Source organism: Hemiscyllium ocellatum, chromosome 14 (genome assembly GCF_020745735.1).
Source record: "Hemiscyllium ocellatum isolate sHemOce1 chromosome 14, sHemOce1.pat.X.cur, whole genome shotgun sequence".
Taxonomy (NCBI): domain Eukaryota; kingdom Metazoa; phylum Chordata; class Chondrichthyes; order Orectolobiformes; family Hemiscylliidae; genus Hemiscyllium; species Hemiscyllium ocellatum.
In genome coordinates this window covers 48,688,723-48,709,812 of record NC_083414.1, presented here as the reverse complement: position 1 = coordinate 48,709,812, position 21,090 = coordinate 48,688,723, and the positions used below count along the sequence as shown (strand labels likewise).

General features: G+C 37.7%; 1 protein-coding gene across 10 annotated transcripts in view; it reads left to right on the top strand.

The window, feature by feature from the left end:
- foxp1b (forkhead box P1b) overlaps positions 1-21,090 on the top strand; it is a 489,011-nt gene that overhangs the window by 80,464 nt on the left and 387,457 nt on the right. For 6 of the 10 annotated variants that reach the window (XM_060835708.1, XM_060835700.1, XM_060835704.1 and 3 more), the window contains one exon: positions 6,053-6,135. The exons of the other annotated variants lie outside the window; for them this stretch is intronic. The gene's annotated coding sequence lies outside the window, so the exon portion shown is untranslated. The remainder of the gene's footprint in view (positions 1-6,052; positions 6,136-21,090) is intronic. 10 annotated transcript variants of the gene reach the window in all.

Below are 21,090 nucleotides of genomic sequence, written 5' to 3'. Positions count from 1 at the left end.
ATTGCACATTTATGATTGTGTTTAATAATGCTGAAATGACATAAACAGTGTTTCTTTAAACTTTCATTAATAAGAGACAAAAGTTTGTTCTGTTATGAGATTTTAATTGTTCCTTGTTGTTATGTTGTATCCTTTAAATATTGTCATAAATGCTGTTCTGGTTCTGTATGCAATTAACTCATCCACTTGAAGGGGTTTTAAGAGTTTCTGTGCAATAGAATGGAAAATGCTTCCATTGCCACCTATTCAGAAGTGATACTATGCTGTACATTAGTTTAGCTTTTTGGGGCATCTATCAATATGCTTACTGTTGGAGAAACCCTGTAAAATTTCGACGTGCGTTGCATTTGCAAGTTACTCTAATCTGGCATGAATCTCTTGTGTTTCAGACTGTACAGATAACTTAGTCAGTGCTTGCTGGATTACTTGTAAAGTGATCATTTAGCTGATAGAGTTATCATGGATTTTACAACTATATTTTCATGTTTTCCCAGGAGTTGTTTTTTGCTGGACAGTTAATTTCATCTTAGAAAATGTTGTTTGTATCAATTAGAGTTTATTTTTGGTTTTTCTGTTTGCTTAGAAAATGACACCCAAAAAAGCAGAGAAAAACTAAAGAACCTTGATTGGAGTGTTATATGGTGTATTTCGTAAATATAGATCTCCATATATAGATATCTTTCTTGGCAGGTCTTTATGGCAATATTGGCTGATAGAATGAAAGTTAGAGTTTGCTGAGGGAAGTTTTTTGGTGTAAGTTGAATATTTCTTTTTAGAAGAGATAACTTGGTTCATTCCTGCTTCTGAATTTTTGACCATTTATTTGAAAGTAACTCCATGACAAGTGTAAAGATTATATACCACCTAACAGTGAGGGAATTGTGATTTACTGAACTGCACAAATATTGATTAGAAGAATTCATAGAATCCCTGTAGTGTGGAAACAGGCCATTCGGCTCATTGAGTCCACACCCACCCTCCAAAGAGCATCATACCTAGACCCAATCCCCTACTACCCTCACCTGTAACTCTGCATCTCCCATAGCAAATCCATCTGGCCTGCCCATCCCTGGATACTGTTATCAATTTAACATGGCCAATCCACGTAATCTGCACATTTTTTGATTGTGGGAGAAAACCAGAGCATCTGGAGAAAACACATGCAGACACGAGGAGAATTTGCAAACACCACACAGACAGTCATCTCTGAGGGTAGAATTGAATGCCGGTCCCTGGCACTGTGAGGCAGCAATGCTAACCACAGAGCCACTCTGCCACCTCCAATTCAGTTGTTGAATTCACCAATAATTAGGCTTTGGTAATAAAGAAGCTCAATTCGGTGATCTTTAGATCAAAAGTTGGTTTAATTTGAACATATTTCTTCCAAAAGCAATTTGTGATCATTGTCCAGTGATATCACTGAATTCTTCTAATCAATATTTGTGCAGTTCAGCATGCATATTCATGGAAAATGATTACCGATTGGATTCAATTGTGATATAATTCATTGTTAAATAATCTGTCAACATTCACAGCCTGGATTTCCTGAATTATTTGTGATGGCGGTCATGTGGGTAAAGTACTGGAAGGTTGTGAATACTTACAAAGCTGTGCACTTTTCAGAAAACATGTGAACATTAGTGTGTCCTAAAAGTCTCATTGTTTGTTTTGAAATTGCCACTTGCTGCTGAGATGAAGTTGCTGTTTGTGACATATAAAATGTTCTCAATAATAGCAATATAGTTCTACACAGCTGTCTTACACTATTAAGTACAATTGCATGGGGTTGAATAGTTTGTAGCTGCTCATACTGTGTAAATGAAGACTTGATAGGTGGTGGATGATAATTTGATCCACAACATTAAATATATAATTCTGCACTCCCCTATTAGCCAGGTAGCACAGTTATTAGCAGATTCCTATTTAAATCGCTAAACAGCACAAGGTCACAATAGTTTGTTAAATTGCTTTATACTTTGAAATCTACACATATTGCAACTTCTACTTAATGGAAGAATTTTAATTTCCAAGATGGAAAGCTAACTGGGAGAGTGTGTAATCCATAATTGGCTCTTTTTTTATATTTCAAATGGAATTTTTTAATATTTCATTCCATCTTTCTGTGCAGCTGTTGAAAATTGGATTAGCCAAGGCTGCTGCTGATACTTAGGGAGGCAGGTAAACATTTCAAAAATCCAGGTATGCCACATCTACTGAATCTCCTTTATCTACGAAACTCAAAAAGGTTCCGACAAATTTGTCAAATATAATGTGCTTTTCATAAAACTTTGTTGGCTTTAACTGATGGTGTCCTGATTTTTCTAAGTGCATATTTAAGAGTTATGTGGTTTGTTTTCACTGTGTTGTATTTTCAATGTTCTGTTTCATCTAACTCTATGAAAGCACTGAAACTGCTCAGACAAATCTTCTTTTCACTGTTCTTGGCTGCTCAGGGTCCCCATGGTGCATCCTATGATTCCATTTACTATAAATTATCACCAATATGCTATTCTTTTGAGAAATTATCTGACAACATAAGATCAACTTCTCATCTATAGTTGGTGATGTCCAAACTAATCTCTCTAACACCATCATTGACTCTTAAGAGTGCAACCATATTCTCTGACTGCCTGGAAGAACACCTCATCTTCCGCCTTGGAACACTTCACTCCCAGGGCATCAATGTGGACCTCAATAGTTTCCTCATTTCCCCTTCCCCCACCTCACCCTAGTTCCAAACTTCCAGCTCAGCACTGTCCCCATAACTTGTCCGGACTTGTCCTACCCACCTATCTCCTTTTCTACCTATCCACTCCACCCTCTCCTCCCTGACCTATCACCTTCATCCCCTCCCCCACTCACCTATTGTACTCTATGCTACTTTATCCCCACCCCACCCTCCTCTAGCTTATCTCTCCACCGTTCAGGCTGTCTGCCTTTATTCCTGATGAAGGGCTGTTGCCCGAAACGTCGATTTTGCTGCCTGAACTGCTGTGCTCTTCCAGCACCACTAATCCAGAATCCATATTCTCTTACCGTCTAATGATCAGAATGTCAAAATGGGTCTTTTGATGTTGCTGCAGTTTAATTTTGCCAAACAAAATTAGCCACTTTGTTTCTCAATCGTTTGACCCCTGTCTTAGGTTACACTCATCACTCTCTTGGCTCCAGTTGCCCCAAACATCCCAGCTGTAGGATCTTCTGAATCCTCATTTAATGTGCTATCAAAGATGACTTGCTCTTGACTGAGCCTTAACATTCTGTTTGCATGTTAAGAATTTTTTCTAATTATTTGTTTTGAATTTTTTAATTGAACTGATTTTAGTTGCTACTTTGCAATTGTCAACTAATTTTTCAAAGTTACCTTAAAAGGGAGAGATACTGTTTCCACCCATGGATATCAACTTTGGATAATATTTATTTTGCACTGCTGGAAATCTGTAGGTCTCATTTCTAAGCACAGAATATCAACTGCAGAGAACGTTAATTCCATTTATTATGTGATAACATTAACTTATAATAGCTTTGGAGGAACACAAATTCAAAGGTTTGCTTGCATTTGGAGTTAATATAGTGGGTCGGGAAAATGCACGTGCTCTTAAGTGTAGAATTACAATGTGTCGTTTATTTTTATTCCCAGTATGTAGAGATCCTGATTCAAGCATAATCCTAGCTGAAATATAATATTTCTTTGCAAAGTATTTAAAGTAATATTTATTTAACTTCAACCAGAGCGCTCTTCTTTGTCCAAGCATAAGTTGCACAAAACAGAATCCACAAAAAATTTTCCAAACTTTTACAATCTGTGCTTTACTAATTCCAGATAATCAGAAAACATGTAGAATCAAAATATCACAAAGAGCTTATTCACCCCATTGTCCTTGTGCTGGCTCTTCCAGTTTGTCCTATCTCTTGCTGTTAGTTTATAATTCAGCAGGTTTTTCCTTTTCAAGCATATATCACCTTCCTTTTTTGAAAAAAATACTTTATCTAATCTGCTTTGGAGAGAAATTCCAGGCCATAACATGCCTTGATTTCTTGAATGCCAAAGTTAAATCTCACTTTTATCATTTCTGTTCTAAAGCAATAATCCCAGCTTCTGTGTCTATTCATCTAACTAAAATCCCTCGTCCTGCATATTATTCCAATATATTTCCCATGTATTTTGTCCTAGGGCTTGACATGCTTCTTAAAGTTTGATGCCCAGAATTACATGCAATGGAGCAAGTACGACTCAGCAACCAAACTGGAAACCCATTTGATCATATTGTTTGATTACAGACTCGCAATAATACTCTAAATTGAATTCAGTTGGGTGGGATGTAAAATGAGCATTGTTGCCCATCTTGTCAGGCTTGCAATTAATTGAATAGGTTAAAATATACCCAATACTCTATCTGAAAACTAAACAGTGATTTATAAAGATTTGCTTTTGCATTCCATCCCTATTAAATCCATGTCTACCATACACAAGTTTAACAGCCTTATCAACTTGCCCCTCAGAAGTCAAAGATTAGTGTTTGTGAGACCTAGGATCTCCCTGTTCCTTCATCCTCTTCAAAATTATACCTGTGCCTCCCCTCATTCTTTCTTTTCAGAGTCCATCATCCCACAGATACCTGCACTGAATTTCATGTGCCACTTCATGCCGTTCAATCAGTCTCACCATGGTACTGGACCCTGGTACATGCTACTATTCTCCTCACTGTTTGCCATATTTCCAACAGTGAAGAAGCTAAAGTAGAGCAGTCTTGATTTTCAATAGAGTAGGATAGCTACCTATGCTTGCTGACATCCAACAACTCTGGTTGCATGTGCAGGAACAAATATTGCCTAAGTTTCCTAGTTTCATCGTCAAATTACACTTTGTCTGATTGGATTAGAAAAGGCAGTCAGTTTCAAAATTAAATATATAATATCAAGCAGATAGCAGAAAAAAACTTGTATTTAGATATTGTGCCCTTTGTACTCATTAGACAGGTAATTAAGTACTTTTTAAAGTATGTTTGTTATTAATGTATGAAATGCAGCAGCCAATTTACGCACAGTGAACTCCCACAACAATTTGATAATGATGATTAGAATACTCTGTGATGCTGGTTGAGGGACACATTTGGTTAAAAAAGCTCGGGAAAGATCCCCTGCTGTTCTTCAAAATAGTGTAATGAGATCTTTCATGTCCACTTGAGAAGGTAGCTGCAGCTTAATTGTGCAGATGTTTCATTCTGTGATTTTTTTGCAATCAATCGATTGAAATATACTGGCTTTCACTATGTTTAGTGACTTTTAAGTTTAATATTACATTAGTTCTTTTTTATGAGAAGATTAAGAGTGGACTTCTGGGTTAGCTTTTAAACGTGTAAAAGTAAATCTGCTAAGGCCATGACATTGGTGTAAAGGAATGCTTTCATGACTGTTGCCAAAGAGAGAAAGAATTTAAAAATTATAAAAATACTTCCAATGAATGGTAAGCATGTCATATCATGGTCAGTTTATGGAGTCTTACATTTTCAGCATGTTAGTGTATAACCTACTGTGGAGACCTTTGTACATTGGATCTAAATTTTCTCATCAAATTTAAAGAAACCTCAAAATTCCTTGTTGCCATCATTGGATCCACTTCGTACCTACTTTTTGTACCAGTTGAAAATTTCTGCATATATTAAGTGACATAGTGGGGGATGAAACTCGACTGTGATGTGGGTCTAAATGACTGGTAATATTTCAGCCACTTTCTGAACACTCGTTCTAATCAATAGAGAGGAAGATCTTGCAGGACATTGAAGAGATAGTTAACATCCTGCAGCCAGACTGCACAATCACTGTAGTTAAATTTCACCTCATCTGGTACAACGTACGAAATGCAAGAAATGGCTATTGGTTCTCTGTTGACTGTTATTCTTTAGGATCCCAAAATGCACAAAAAGGACTGCCTGGGCAGACTCATTGTTTCTGCCTGCTCCTGCCCCATGAAACTTATTTCTTCCTACTTTGACTCAATTTTTTTCTCCCTGTGTCCAGTCTCTTCAGCATGTATTCCACCTTTTCCTAGGTGCTACTGGTACTAATGAAGACTCACTAGATCCGAAAAGTTAACTCTGCCTGTGAAGAAAATTCCTGGACATTGGCTGAGAGGTTTGTGATTTTAAGGGCGCTCTTCTTTGTTCCTGCTGGCTTGAAAGATGTAATGTTGATTCATGTTGGTTTTGTTTCCTGCAGTTACATACTTTTTCAGTCATGCTAGGTATAATGAAATTGCGCAATTTTACTTTATCTAAATTAACAGAATTTTTAAACACATTTTTTTACAACTTTAGCTTTCCACCAGGGATATATGTGTTGTATGCTGTTTCTTTACAATAACATTCATGCCATACTCCTCATGCCATAGTTTGGTGCAATGTATTCTTGATTTTTTTTTATTTTTGCCAGCTCCTTCTGGTTGTTGGCACAACAACATGCACGACTACTGGTCAATTATTCCCACACTTGCTACTCTCTGAAAAAAAAGTTTTTGAGATCTTTCTGCCCAGATTAGAATGTGCTTGCAATGCTTGCAATGTATTACATGGGTCACCTGGGCTAGCAGAAAACAATTTTTTTCTCTGCTGTGTTTGCTAGTACAGTTGTACACTTAACTTTGATTAACAAATTTTCTGCACTCATACTGGTTAAGTGCTTGATTAGCCGTTTGAGAAACATAAAAGGATCATTAATGAAGGTGCATCATAATTGCTATATTTTTGTGTGCAGTAATGAAATAATCATCTTTGTAATCATGTTACATCCGCTATTTTGTTAATGGTTAAATAATTTTTTTCAAAATAGGCATTTGCTCATTTTTTTGAAAACAGTAATGGCAATGGCAAAGCATGTGTCTTAAACTTGACTCAACAGCGTGACCTCTTTCCTCTCCTGACCATAATAATTCAGTTCATGTGGCCATCTCAGGTTTGTTTTATTCCATTATCAATTCAGTTGAAATCATACTATTCTAGCAAACAGAAATGGTCTTGCCTGAACGCGGGTTAGAAATCAACCAGCTTGTTATCCAGAATTTTATGGAGACAAAAATCTATGTTGTGGAGAGTTTTTATGCTAAGCTATACATTTGAGATCTGCAAGAAAAGGCATTTTTTTTCTTTGTTTTGGAGATTGTCCCAGATATCCTGTTGAGAATTCTAGTCATCTTCTGTTCAACTTAATGCAGAAAGTTTACTGTTAATGAACTTATGAAAAGCTGAAAAATAGTCCTGACAAAATATGCTGCCTACTCCACAGTTCATATGTAAGGTGAACAATCTCTGTAGAAAGTACAAGGTCATTCCAGTTTCAGGATCAGCCAAACTCCTTTTACAAAATCAAAAGGCACTGCTGCCCAGTCCCAAAGAGAGATGTGCCAATTCAGAAAATTAGTAAAAGCTGTAAGCTACAAAATTAGTCCTGGTCTGACAAATTGTTAATATGGGCTTTCAGTTTGAACTAAACATATCCAAAATACTTCCACTTGTATTAGAGGCAACAGTGCCTTGCAATGCGACAGGAAGGTAAGTATTGAAATTATTGGACGTTTGGATCTTCAGGAAACCAACCAGTCATTATATTCCCAAGAGATGGTTTAATGTTCACTCTCTGATTTCCAGTCCCATCAAGTCAGTATCGAAGCATGCTAGTCCATCTCGATTAAAAAATAATATATTGCATCTAACTTCCATCCTTTCACCGAGACAGTACTCCTTATCACTCATGGTTTGCTGTTCTTCTTTTCATCCTAAATTGAACTTGCCACATTTCAGTCGATTTTCCAAGTTGACATTTTGCCACCAATCCCTACTTTAACTCAAAACTGCTTCTACAACCGAGTTCACCCTCCAACATCCTCATTTCAAGCTGTCCCCTGGATCATGTTTTAATCCTTTCATGGGATGTTGCTATCCATAATTGCCCTGAAGAAGGTGATGGTGGGCTGCTATCTTGAACTGCTGCAGCTTATGTAGTGCAGCTACCCAATTCTCTAAAGGAGTTCCAAGATGTTGATCCAGTGACAGTAGAGAAATGGCAACTGTTTAAATTGAAGTGTGGATTGGAGAAAAGCTTGCAGATGGTGTTCCCATGCATCTTCTGCCTTTGTCCTTCTGGTTTCTAGAGGTCGTGGGTTTGAAAGTGTTGTGGAAGCAGGCTTAGTGAGTTCCCTGCATTACATCTTGTTTATGGCATATACAGCTATCACTGTTGGTTGGTGGGTGAGGGAATGAATGTTTAAGTTGGTAGATGGGTGTCCATCAAGTGGGTCCTTTGTCTTGTATGGTGTTGAGCTTCTTGAGCGTTATAGGAACTGCACACATTCAGGGAATTGAAGAGTATTCTAACACACTCCAGAGTTGTGCCTTGCTCGTGGTAGATAGGCTTTGAGGAGTTAGGAGCTGAATTACTTGCTGTAAATTTTCTGTCTCTGATCTGCTCTCATTGCCAGTTTTTGTATGGCGTCTGCAGTTAAGTTTCTGGTCAAAGGTAACACTCAGGATGTTGATGATGGCATTTTTGTAATGGTAGATTTATTGAGTGCTATGGGCAGATGGTAACACTCGCCCTTGTTGAGGTAGGTATTGTCTGGTACATAAAAACTGATAAAAGCTTGAATCTGCTTCACACCTCTCAACTTTGTCCAAATTGACAAAAAGGTATTGAAAAACCCCAAAGAGAAAAGTAACTAAGTCCAAAATGTCACTGAGATAAAGCATAGTGCCAATCTTCAAGCTCTGTAAGCTAACCTCTGCTGAGTTGTGTCCATTATCCATTCTTGGAGCAAAGCTTTCATAATGAAATAACTAGTGTTGCACATCTGTTCAAACTACAGGTCATTATGCTATAACCTGCATACCACTAATGCAAATTCACTGTAACATGATTGATGAATTGGGCCCACTGTTATCAAAGCATGAATGTTTAAAATATATTTGATTGGAACGCGATTCCATCGCCAACACTTTAAGAGCTATTTGTAAATCGTGATTTTTCTGTAATGTGAGCACAAGAATGTTATACCTATACTTCCAAGAGATGTAAAAGCTGGAGGGCTGAGACTTGATTGGATGAACAATCCAGTAAGCAGAGCTGGTCTTCTAATCTGCCAGTCTTGCCCTCCACCCATTTGGCTTCCACTGCAGGTTTGTCTTCAGTGGTGGTAGTAAGTTGATCTCCAGCTGACATTACCAGGTGATTAAAATATTAGCTGACTGGCATGAATCTTAGAACTTGGAACCATGATATCAGGAAATAGTGTGGTTTCTGAATTTGGGATGAAAATACAGCCCCTTTAAACTTGTGTTCCTCAACTTGTTGAATTGACCATTGTTTGTTCTACCCAGATAATACACCATATCTGGGAACTGATCTGGGATAATTTATCCTCCTTCCTGAAAGATACCTGCCTAAAAGAGGTTATAGATTTTCAGGAGCATATTTGCAAAGGAAAATTCTGCAAGGAAAGTGATAGGTCTCTCAGAGTCACAGTAAACGAGTCATACAGCTAAGATGCAGGTGACAGTGATTTATGGTGGGATGCCCGTGTTTGTGTGTGTGTGTATGTGTCTGTGTTTACTTGTGTGTGTGTCAAGGTTTTCAGTTTTACACTGCCTGCTCAATGTAAATATGAAATATCGATATGCATGAGATTCAATAAAACAAACTGTTGGTTTGTGCAAGGCCCTGATTTATTCAGGTATTAAATATGAAACATCGCACTTTATGCCATGTAGATATGTGCTACCAAACTAGTAAACCTGATACTTCTACAATGCTAAATCCTTGAAGCAGTCCATTACTGTTTAATGGCCCTATGGTAATACATGGTTGAGCCAACACCCTCCTCAAGGCAGATTGTTTTGCATTGCTGCCCTCTAGGACAGCATTTTTGTGCTCCAACAGAATAACTCTCACTTTTAGACATGTTATTGGAGCAGCACATATGTTTCGCCACCGTAGTGTAATGGATAACCCCTCAGCAACTTTATTACTATCCAACAGGCTTGATTTTCCATCTCCTCGTGCTTGTTTCGATTGACTTATTTTTTTCTTGACATTTTTGCCCCCCAACCCTTTCAGCTTTTGTCACTCTTTTGCTTTAAATGATAGCAGCATTGAATTCTGCTCCCCATCCTTTAGATATTTCACTATGTAAGGTCAAGGAAGAATATGGCATTATAAAGGTGAGCCACTCCTGAACAATTCATTGAGTTCTTGGGAACAGTTACTAGTTCAACTCATTTTTAGGTCGATAGGAACAGGGATAGGCCATTCAGCCCATCAAGCCTGTTCTATCATGCAATATAATCATGGCTTATTCAACTATGATTGGACCTCAGGCATCACATTCCAACAACATATTAGAGGGAGTGATGTCCCATCCCCATAAACTACATTTCTAGACTGTGGATTTATCCTTGACCAGTATTTTAGTCTTTTCTGTTTTCATACTTTGAAAATCATCTGAATCTGCTTGTAGTCCCATGAGACTCAGTTGCTATCTTGTATCTTATCTAACTGGCCAGACTTCACATGTAAGCGAGGAAAGTTACAACATGTCGGCAGTCCAACTCCAGATTTGTGCTCACCTGACATTTAAGAATGCATATCTCTGCTCATAGCAGGAATGGAATCCTGTTTGTTTTTCTTCCTTAGCCGAGGGATACTGATCCCAAATACAATGTTCCCTACCATCATAATGACTGAGATTGGCAAGTTTGGCTGTGCATCAACACTAGAATCTTCTTGTTTTGCAGCGCAACACCACATTATGTTGTACATTTGCATAATGAGTCACCTTGGCTGCAGCAAAAGACCAATGTAATACTTATTTAATAAAAATCAGGACATACTCACACTGGTGGGAAGCACTAAAGGGATGCAGTTTGGAATGAGTGCAATCATGCTGAATCTCCCCCCCTTGCTTCTTTTCAGTACGACAGTACTGGAAGCACAAGATTGCTGTTTTCTCTGTTTCATAAATTTACAGCTGTGTAAGGAGAAAAGGGTCAAGTGAACTTAAAAAAAACCGCTACATGTAAAGATTCACTATTAATATGCTGAGGAGTAAAATGTTAGAACTTAGGGGAAGGATGATGATGTCACTTTGGCTTGTGAAAAAGACATTTGAACACCAGTGTGAAAAATGATACCACTGTATCTACAAAGAGTGCAATTTCAATGTGTATTAACTAATTATGGACTCTAGATTATGTTTACACTCCCTGGCCTTGAACCATGGAACTGAGGGTGAGGTTAGGGAGGGAACCCTGATTGCTGCGGATGCAATATTAAGCCATTCTTTTGTGACCCTCAAAGGGGTGGTTGCAACTTCTTTCTATTAGATTTTGAGAGGCTTAGGAAAACATTAGTGATTATAAGATTGACCATGACAGCATTGAGAAGTAGGTTAGACTAGTGTTTGATAGGAAGGAGAATAAAATGGTTTGGAAATAGAGTGGACAAAAGAGATTAATACTACTTATCTGGAGGGGGATAAGCATTTATGTAGACGGAGTGTTCGGGACAGCCTGTTTCCCTTCCATACTGTAATATTGTCAAATGTGTATGGAATATGCTGTTCTGAACTCTAAGCTGAAAATGTGCATGTAGAACTGCAAATATTGTGTTTTAATTGGCTTACATTTAAGAGAAATCTTTTTCAATCATCATAGCAGGAACATCACAAAAACTAAGTAAAATATTAATTCCTCTTTCTTATGTTTAGTTATTTAGATTTAAATTGCAGACCAGGCTAGTATTTATTGTAAAGTGGAATTGATGTGTCTGCTTTAAAACTTTTGTAAGAAAAGAAAATGTCAGGTTCTTGCTGATATTACTGTGCTTGAATTTTGCTTCAATTTTACATCATCATTCTAATTATTTTTAATTTAAAATTTTTAAAAATAATTCGAAATAAAATGTGTTTACCTTGAAGTTAAGAATTTAGTATTATGACATTGTCAAATTAAGCAAGAGAAAGTCAGCTGATAAACTAAATTTAATTATTACGTTGAAAAAAGTGGTTATGTAGAAGACAACCTATACAACCCTCCTTGAATCTCATAAAAATTATTTTAAAATAATTCTGGATGAAATAAAATGAATTTATAGGCAAAGTAGTTTATTTTGATGAAAATTGCATTGTGATTAAAATAAGCCATCGTTTTTAAAAGTAAAATGAGCCTGATTTCTGCAAATCAGGAAAAAAATCCTTACTTTTTGAGATACTGGTATTTATTATGTTAAAATTGCTGATCATCTATATTCATTACAGCTCACATATAACTGAATTACAAATAGACTACCTGTATATCCAATGGTACAGTTATCACAGTTATCTACAATCTGACTATACAAATACTGACCACAGCAAAGCAGTTTCTTGGTCAACAACTACAAAGAAGGTAAGCCGTAACCCAATATCTGTTTGATTGAAATTCATTTTTAAATACAAAACGCCTTTTAAGCAGGGCTTTAATTCACAGTAGCACCTTGATTTGTGGTTGCCATGGTGAATCAAGTCTGTCATTTGACAAGAGATTCACCCATTTATGACAGCACTTTATCTTGTCTCTCCAGGGGAAGAAAAATGTCATAAGTGAGAGCAGGAAAAATTAAAGCTTTGAAATACCAAAATTCCTTGATTTCATTTTCATTATTCAGCTATCATTGCCTCCTGATAATGGCAACTCTATGGGAATAAATAATGTTTATTCTAAAAAAAAATTATCAAATGTTTTTGTGCTGAAACGGGCAAGGTTTTTTGATTGTCAGTCTTATGAAGTCTAGCAAGGAATAGTATTATTAGATAAACCTTCAGTGACCAAATCTCATTTCCTTTTCATTATGGTGTCAAAATAATTATACATAGGTAATTTGTGGTGGGAATTGTGGAATGAGCAGAAAGATCAATTGCTGACGACCACTTGCAGCTCATGTTCTTAACTGGGTTGAGTTAAACAGCAGAATGTGTATGCTGATAGAATAGGTGGCATACTACACTGGTGCGACACAGCATGCAGAACATTACCGATATACTGTATAATTGGAATCCTGCTATAATGAAAGCTTTCACACATGGAAAATATTATTGTATGTGTTACATTGTATGCAGTTAAAACTGTAGAATCTTCTTGCCATTCTGAGCTGGAATTGAAATCGAGAAATGTTCACAGTGTTTCCTCTCAAAAAATGCAGATATTTTGAAAACACTTGAGGTTTTTTTCAATTTAAACGAGTTAGTATTTAGATACATCTGTACCATTTGGAAATATCGTCTTTGCCGATTTGTTAGTAAAATCCACTCATAACTTTTTCAGTCTTTGTCAAGAAAATTTGGATAAATTTAACCATGTTTCTTCATATTATATGTTGTTGAGGTTACAGAATTGTCTTAAAATAGTATTAAACAGCAAATCGCAGCTAACTGATGAAGCAAATAAAACAAATCGTAAAATCATATCTTTTTTTGATATTGTACTTGTTTGGGTATGTTGTGAAGTGTGCATTTAAGTTTATTGGTTATAAGTACATTGTTTTTGAGAAGTGGTGTAACACAAGAACTCTAATTTGGATTGTGCATTTTCAGCATAAGCAGACATTTCTGCAGGAGTAAGTTGTGAGGGAAATCCAGCCTTACCGTCTGTAGTATATGTATGCCAATATCCTTATCTGCTTGTATTTATATATTTAGTATAAAATCTTCAAAAAAAAAGTTAATCTAGCTCTTATATTTACCAGATAAAAATACATTGAGTCTTCTCCATTTTAAACTTCATATTATTTGAAGCTGAAAGCAAATTCTGACAAAGACTTTTTTTCTGAATCCTAATATGCCTCATCATCTGCTGTTAAAGCTCCCTTAGATTGTGCACAGGTCTTGGAGTTTATTTTTGCATTTATGTGGGGTGGCCACATGTTTAACATTTAGCATTCTCAAGTGACATTTGATAGGACTTTCACAATCCTTTTATAAAGGAGCTGATCCATTAGCATCACCCGTTCCTGCTGTAGTATACAAGATGTTCTTCCTTCCAAAGAGCTGTACATAATCTTTTGTCAGGCCAGTAACTGAATGATTTTTTAAGCCCGGTGGGCAATACTTGTGTCCATGCGTAACACAGATAGACCGCAGTAGTCAGCAGCTGCATGCAATTTTAACTACACTCATTGAGCTGTAATAAAACAATATAAGCATCGCTCGGGGGAAAGATTGTATGCAGTTATCCTTAGACAATGCTTGAGCATATGAATGCAGAGCTGGATGACAAGAGGATTTTCAGATTGTGTTTTGATTGAATTGCAGAATTGAACAGGTCCAGAGTGTCAGTGGAGAGCTAATATTTGCAGTATTATAAAAGTTTTGCTCACCGAGTTTCTTATGGTAAAACATTCAGCAGATTTCATTTGGTGGCTGAGAACAATAAAGGGGTGAGTCCACATTTGGACAGGAGCATACTTTGCTGGGCTCACCCATAATAATGCTGTTATGACAGAGAAATTATGAAGGTTAACAGGAAAGACCTAGGTCCAGGAGTGATTCCAGGCAGCTGGCAGCCAGAAGAATCGGAAACACACCACCAATGAAAACTGCAGTGAAAAGCAAATTAAATCCCGTATCTACCATCTCACTTGCTTTTCTGTACTTTCCTGTTTGGACTTGAAGGTGATTACAGTCAATGCAGTGACAGTTGACGGAAGCTCTGCTACAAGAGTATTTATTTACAGTGAATCGTGGTGATGCTGTGCAGGATGCGGTTTCACGCAGGATGTGCAGTCCCCACCCCCTGGTTTGATCATTTTTTTTACAAGAAAGCAACCTGATTACTGAGGCCACAGCCTTTTTGGAGAAAGTATTGTGTAATATGCCTCTGCTTGGAATACACTTGTAGTGCAACATCATAGGAAGTTCGTTTATAGCACTGGAAGCTCAGGATCAGGGCACTTTTAGCTTTAGAAGTGAAATGTACCAAAGTTATTGTTAGGGCAGAGAATTAGGAAGTGAGCATCTTGAATTTGCTACTGGCTATTAAAATTATAGTTGCAGAAAGTTTGAACTTTAATTGGGTAGTTTCAGATATTCACAGCAGTAGTCAAAATAGTTCCTTTTCTCAGAAAAAGAACTACTTGAAACTGTAAATCAAGTAAATAAATGTGTTTAGCACCTTTTTAAAAAACAAATAAGTAATTGAGCAATTATCTTCCTTATCCTGGGATTGTCATGTATCCTATATAATAAGGTTCCTGACAGTGCAGCAGATCCAGAAAGAACTGTAGACTGCATCCTGCTGAGAAGGAAAATGCTTTTTTTTTTAACTGTGATAACAATGTTACTTGACAAAATTTGAACTTTGTCAATGTGAAAAATATTGCATTTTTTTTAAGAAAAGTTTTACATATGGCCCTTTTTTCTTAACTTTATTTCACCTTTTTAAGTTTGTTTAATAAAGCTGTGCACTGTTTCTGCGTATTCAAAGTTTTCACTGTAATATTTACATTCATTCTGCAGTTGAAATGTACCTGAAAAGTTTTGTTGCAATGTGATTCTTTATATATTTGATACATATACACAAAGAGTCTATTATGAGGCATTTAAAATCACTTTTGAAATTTTAGGATATTTCTGTTTGTTCACTTTGCTGATCCCTATTAAGGACTAGTATTGATAGTATCTAAGCTGTCTTCACTATCTACTGAGCAGAAGTTTGAACTTTAAATTGATTCCATAGCAGTCTGTTAGTGAACTCGTGCATTGATATCTAATACCTGCACAATTAAAAAACATTTTTATATGCAATAAAATCCACTGCTACGAACCTAAAAGTTATTGTTAATATTGATTCCTGTTTGCGAAGTGTTTTGTTTTAAATTGCCAATGTTCGCTCCTTTCTCACGTCTTGATGTTGACCCTTTGGTGGTACATGATTCCACAATTTATTGTATACTCCAGTATTGCACAAGTGCTCTTTTTTCATAATCTTGGTCCTATGTCTTGCCAAGTTTTTAGAATATCTGTGTTGTTGACTCAAAGAAAAGCTAGATGTCTGTTTGCTTTTCACTTCTTTGTCCCAAAAGTATTAAGTTAAAATTGACACCACTCCCTCTTGGCTAAATCAACACAAATCCTGGATCATGACTAAGGATCTTCCTGGTTTATAGACCTAACATATCTACTGAAGAAACTCATTGAGCTATCAAAGGAGCCAGAGATAGTAGGAAGTAAAAGGTTTTAATTTAAGAGGCAGGCCTTGATTTGTTTCAGTTCGTTACATGCAAGGATAAATTTGCAATCCTATTTCAGACCACTATGTTCCATCTCCATACATCAAAGGGAACTTGGATGTGGACATTATCGGCCCCAACAAGAACTTGCATCTTTTGAGATGATTGAATCTAAAAGCCTGTGGAATCCCATGACCTGCTAATGGGCTATGTTCTTCTGGTACACAGTCATAAAATCTTTCCTTTACTATACACATAGAAAAGTGTCATTGATGACATACTATCTAGCTGTTGAATCATTAGCTTGGCCATGATCGGACTCAGTTGTTGCCAAACTTACTGCAACCTTCACTTCCAGATATACCAGATGTATCTCCATCCCTACCAGCATATGGGATTCATAATTTAACCTTTGTATTTCCCAAGCATTATGTCAATGTCCAAATAATACGCCTACATGCGTCTTTAATGTTGGCTTTATAATATTATTTGCCATTAAAGTGATAACTGAGCCTGTTTATTCATGCATGAGTACATCATGTTTGAATAAATGATAGTTTGACTTGTAAGATGTTCCCCAAAGGTACTGGTGTAGCTTAATTTCACTTCACTGCATGATGTAGATCCATTTTCACCTGGGTACGTTGTATCACAAATTAACCAAGTCTAACTGCGAGGGTTGGAGTATTTGAGCTATAGGAAGAGGCTGAACAGGCTGGGGCTGTTTCTCTGGAGCGTCAGAGGCCGAGGGGGTGACCTTATAGAGATTTACAAAATTATGAGGGACATGGATAGGATAAATAGACAAAGTCTTTTCCCTGGGGTGGGAGAGTCCAGAACTAGAGGGCATAGGTTTAGGGTGAGAGGGGAAAGATATAAAGGAGACCTAAGCGGCAACATTTTCATGCAGAGGGTGGTATATATGTGGAATAAGCTGCCAGAGGGAGTGGTGGAAGCTGGTACAATTACAATACACCAGCATCTTTGGGGAACATCTTACAAGTCAAACTATCACTTATTCAAACATGATGTACTCATGCATGAATAAATAGGCTCAGTTATCACCTTAATGGCAAATAATATTAGAAAGCCAACATTTAAAGACGCATATAGGCATATTATTTGGACATTGACATTATGCTTGAGAAATACAAGGGTTAAATTATGAATCCCGTGTGCTGGTAGGGATGTAGATACATCTGGTAGATCTGGAAGTGGAGGTTCCAGTAAGTTTGACAACAACTGAGTCAGATCATGGGTGGATGGGTGTATGATAGGAAAGGTTTGGAAGCATGTGGGCCAGGTGCTGGCAGGTGGGATTAGATTGAGTTTGGATATCTGGTCGGCATGGACGGGTTGGACCGAAGGATCTGTTTCCATGCTGTATACCTCTATGACTCTATGACTTTTAACAACCCTGGCTGACAAATGAGGGAAATCTGTGCGCATTTGCACTCAAAATTCAGCAACTGCTTTTTGTTGGAACCCAAGTCTGCTGTGTGTTGAAATGCCTATGAAGTTCTCTTGATCTTTTATTGAAAAGGGTACGGTACCAACATCTGTGAAGATGTAATGTGATTGACCTTGCTGCTAGCATTCCCATTGTTGGAATGTGAAGTAATTCCACAGCAGCCAGTATCACATCACCAAGTCGCGTGGACAGTCCTTGACACTGATCCAACTCCCTCAGAGCCAGCTCTCAAACTGTGAGGGTGTCCGACACTCCTGTTTATATCTGTCAGCTAGCACTTGCTAAGTGGACCAGATTAACAGCACCTATACAGTGTATTGAAAAAGAACGGGTACCCAATGAACACAGTCCACAGATTTCTCAGCAACAAACCCAAACAAGCAGACAAAATGTGTCCAGAAACCCTAGCCACTCTCCCCAATATCAAAGACATCTTGGAAATGACTGCCAGACTACTCAGACCCATTGGCATCATGGTAGCCCACAAACCCAATACACGAAAACAGCTGCTAATGAGCTTGAATGACCCTATATAGACAACAAGCAAAGCTAATGTCATTTACAAAATTTACACCACTGGAAAAAACGGCAGAAAACTAGCCACCAGGATATATAAACATCAACTAGCCACAAAATGACATGACCCGTTCTAATTAGTATCCTTACATACAGATGAGGAAGGGCACCACTTCGACTGGGATAACACATCCATCCTAGGACAAGCCAAACAGAGACACACACAAGAATTTCTAGAAGCATGGCATTCCAACCGAAACTCTTATGAACAAACACATTGACTTGGACCCAATTTACCACTCCCTGAGAAAAAAGAACAGGAAATGACACCACCATAGGAAATGACACCAGCCCAAAGAAACCCAAACATGTAAATAGAAAGCAGGAATCATCTGCAATGCTTCGTCTGGAGGCTCACTGAAGATGTTACCTAGTTTGGTGATGAAGTGTCTGAAAATGAACCTTCCAGCTCAGCGAGCAAACCGACTTCCAGAACCTCAACCTGAGCTACAAATCATCTCAAAACTCGCTAACAGCACCAATTCAGGAACTCGTATTCCATGTGGTCCACCTGGCTGGCCTTGTTACAATCACTATGGAAAGCAGTCACATTATTGCCTTGCAGGTTTCCCGAGATGTTATGTGATTCCATCGTTATCACTACCATCTCAATGTTGCTCTCCTCATAGAGCCAGTGGTGCAGTTCATTTACTATTGAGTCAATCTTGTCATGGACACAAAGAATAATTATGCAAACCCCTTGAAGGCCTAAAAGTAGATCATACAGGTGTTATGGACCAGGCCAGACTCCCTCAAAATATTTCAAGAAGGTAGCCAAGACCCAACTTTGCTAGTTCTTTTAAACAGGTGTAAAGTGGATATTCGAGGAGAGACGCCACTGGTCAAACCACTTAGTTTTAAACAAAGAAGAATTTATTTACAAGATCACCAAATGGAATACAACAAAACAGAATAGAGCAAATAATAACTCAACCTTTCTGAAAACGCAACAGATTATTCCAGCTTAATGATGGTATTCCTAATATTTGCAACAGTCCCCATGGCACAAAATGTGAAATCAAACCCAGGGTCTTACAGGTGAGAAGTCAGAGAAAGGGAGGGTCAGCAGGGACCTTCTTCCCTTGAGTCCAGCAGCTTCACAACACTACATTTGCTAACCAAACCAAACCAGAAAAAAGCTGAGTTGGGAGAACTGACTGCTCCCCTTTTGTTGTACAAGTATTTTTTGCCTGAGGCAGTATCAGTTAGCTATGATCAAATTGGCCCTAAAACCCTTCGACTTAGACTTTGTGGAGTCTTCGTCTTCTGTGACCTCTCTGGAAAAAAAAGCCAAGGACAGCATAACCTTGTTAAAGGAACAGTATTATCACACAGGGACATGAATATGCCTAACAAATGGTTAAGTGATGAGCGTTAGACCAGGTTGTGCAGGCATTAGGATAGCAGGAATGCTTAGAAAAGATAAAAGGTGAAGAGTAATTTCACCTCAGGGTGAAGTTCAAGTTAACACACCTCATCATGTGACTGTGGTCAAATCTTCATATGGAGTAACATATAGATGTGCTCACTTCCCATCTCAATACACATTCCTCTAGAATTTAAGGGGCACTCTTTAAAAAAAAAGCTTAAAATCACACAACACCAGATTATAGTCCAACAGGCTTATTTGGAAGTACAAGCTTTCAGTAGCCACCTGACAAAGGAGCAGGGCTCCGAAGGCTAATGCTTCCAAATAAACCTGTTGGACTATAACCTAGTGTTGTGCAATTATTAACTTTGTCCACCCCAGTCCAACATGAGCATCTCCACAACTTCTAAAAGTTTGTTACCCTTGCACATTGTGTAGGAGCTCCTTCAGGCTGGTTGCCGAACTATTGCCAGTGCTCCTCCATGTATACGACAGTACAGCCACATTACTTTCAAAGTGGCTGTTCCAATATGTTTCTCTGCTTCTTTCAGTCACTGATTTTATTGTGCAGGTGCCAATATTTTGTAGCAGATCTATTGGACTGAACCACGAAGCTGTTAAGGAACTAAAAATTCACCTTGACTCTTTTTCTACAGGAACCAAAAATATCCTCCTGTATTGTATTTTCTTAAATATACTTCAAGAACACCGAAAGATGAATCAACGCTGTGATATCTGTGGATTTGAGAAAGTAGGGTTCATGGCATTCTCAGCGGGAATTGAACCTGTGTTGTTAGTATCATTCTGCATCACAAACTAAATGTCCAGCCAACTGGGCCAACTGATAATGAGTTAGGGCATCATTGTCTCATTAATTCAATGTCGTTTGATAATGGTACTGACTGAATTAATTTTGGAGTATTCTTTCGAGCATGATGCATGTCTCCAAACACAGATAGTTGGATAGCCAGTCCCAGGTTGTGAATGGGTTCTATTTCTGAGTCCATTTGGAAGTTAATTTTTACACAAGTTGGACCATAAGACAAGACAACGTAAAGTATCTGTTCATAAGTGTAGGAAATGTTTGTATATATTTGGATCTTGAAAATTATGCCCCAATGTGGGACTGCATTCATAAGGCTCATCAAGTTAGTAATAAACTTTACACCAGTTAAAGCCTTCAGGAAGGCCTCTTCCTGGCAAGACAAAGGGCCACACCATTGACATATTGCTTGAGGGTGAATGCAAGTCTGAAGCTATAATGGCAGACCAACAACAATTACATGTTTTGGATGCATTTAGCACGACTACTATGGTTAGCAAGGCACACCAAATCAATAATCTGCAACAATCTAGTTTGTCACATCTACTCAATAACTGTACAGCTGTTAATGTTCTTAAAGCACATGGCACATATGGGCTGGAA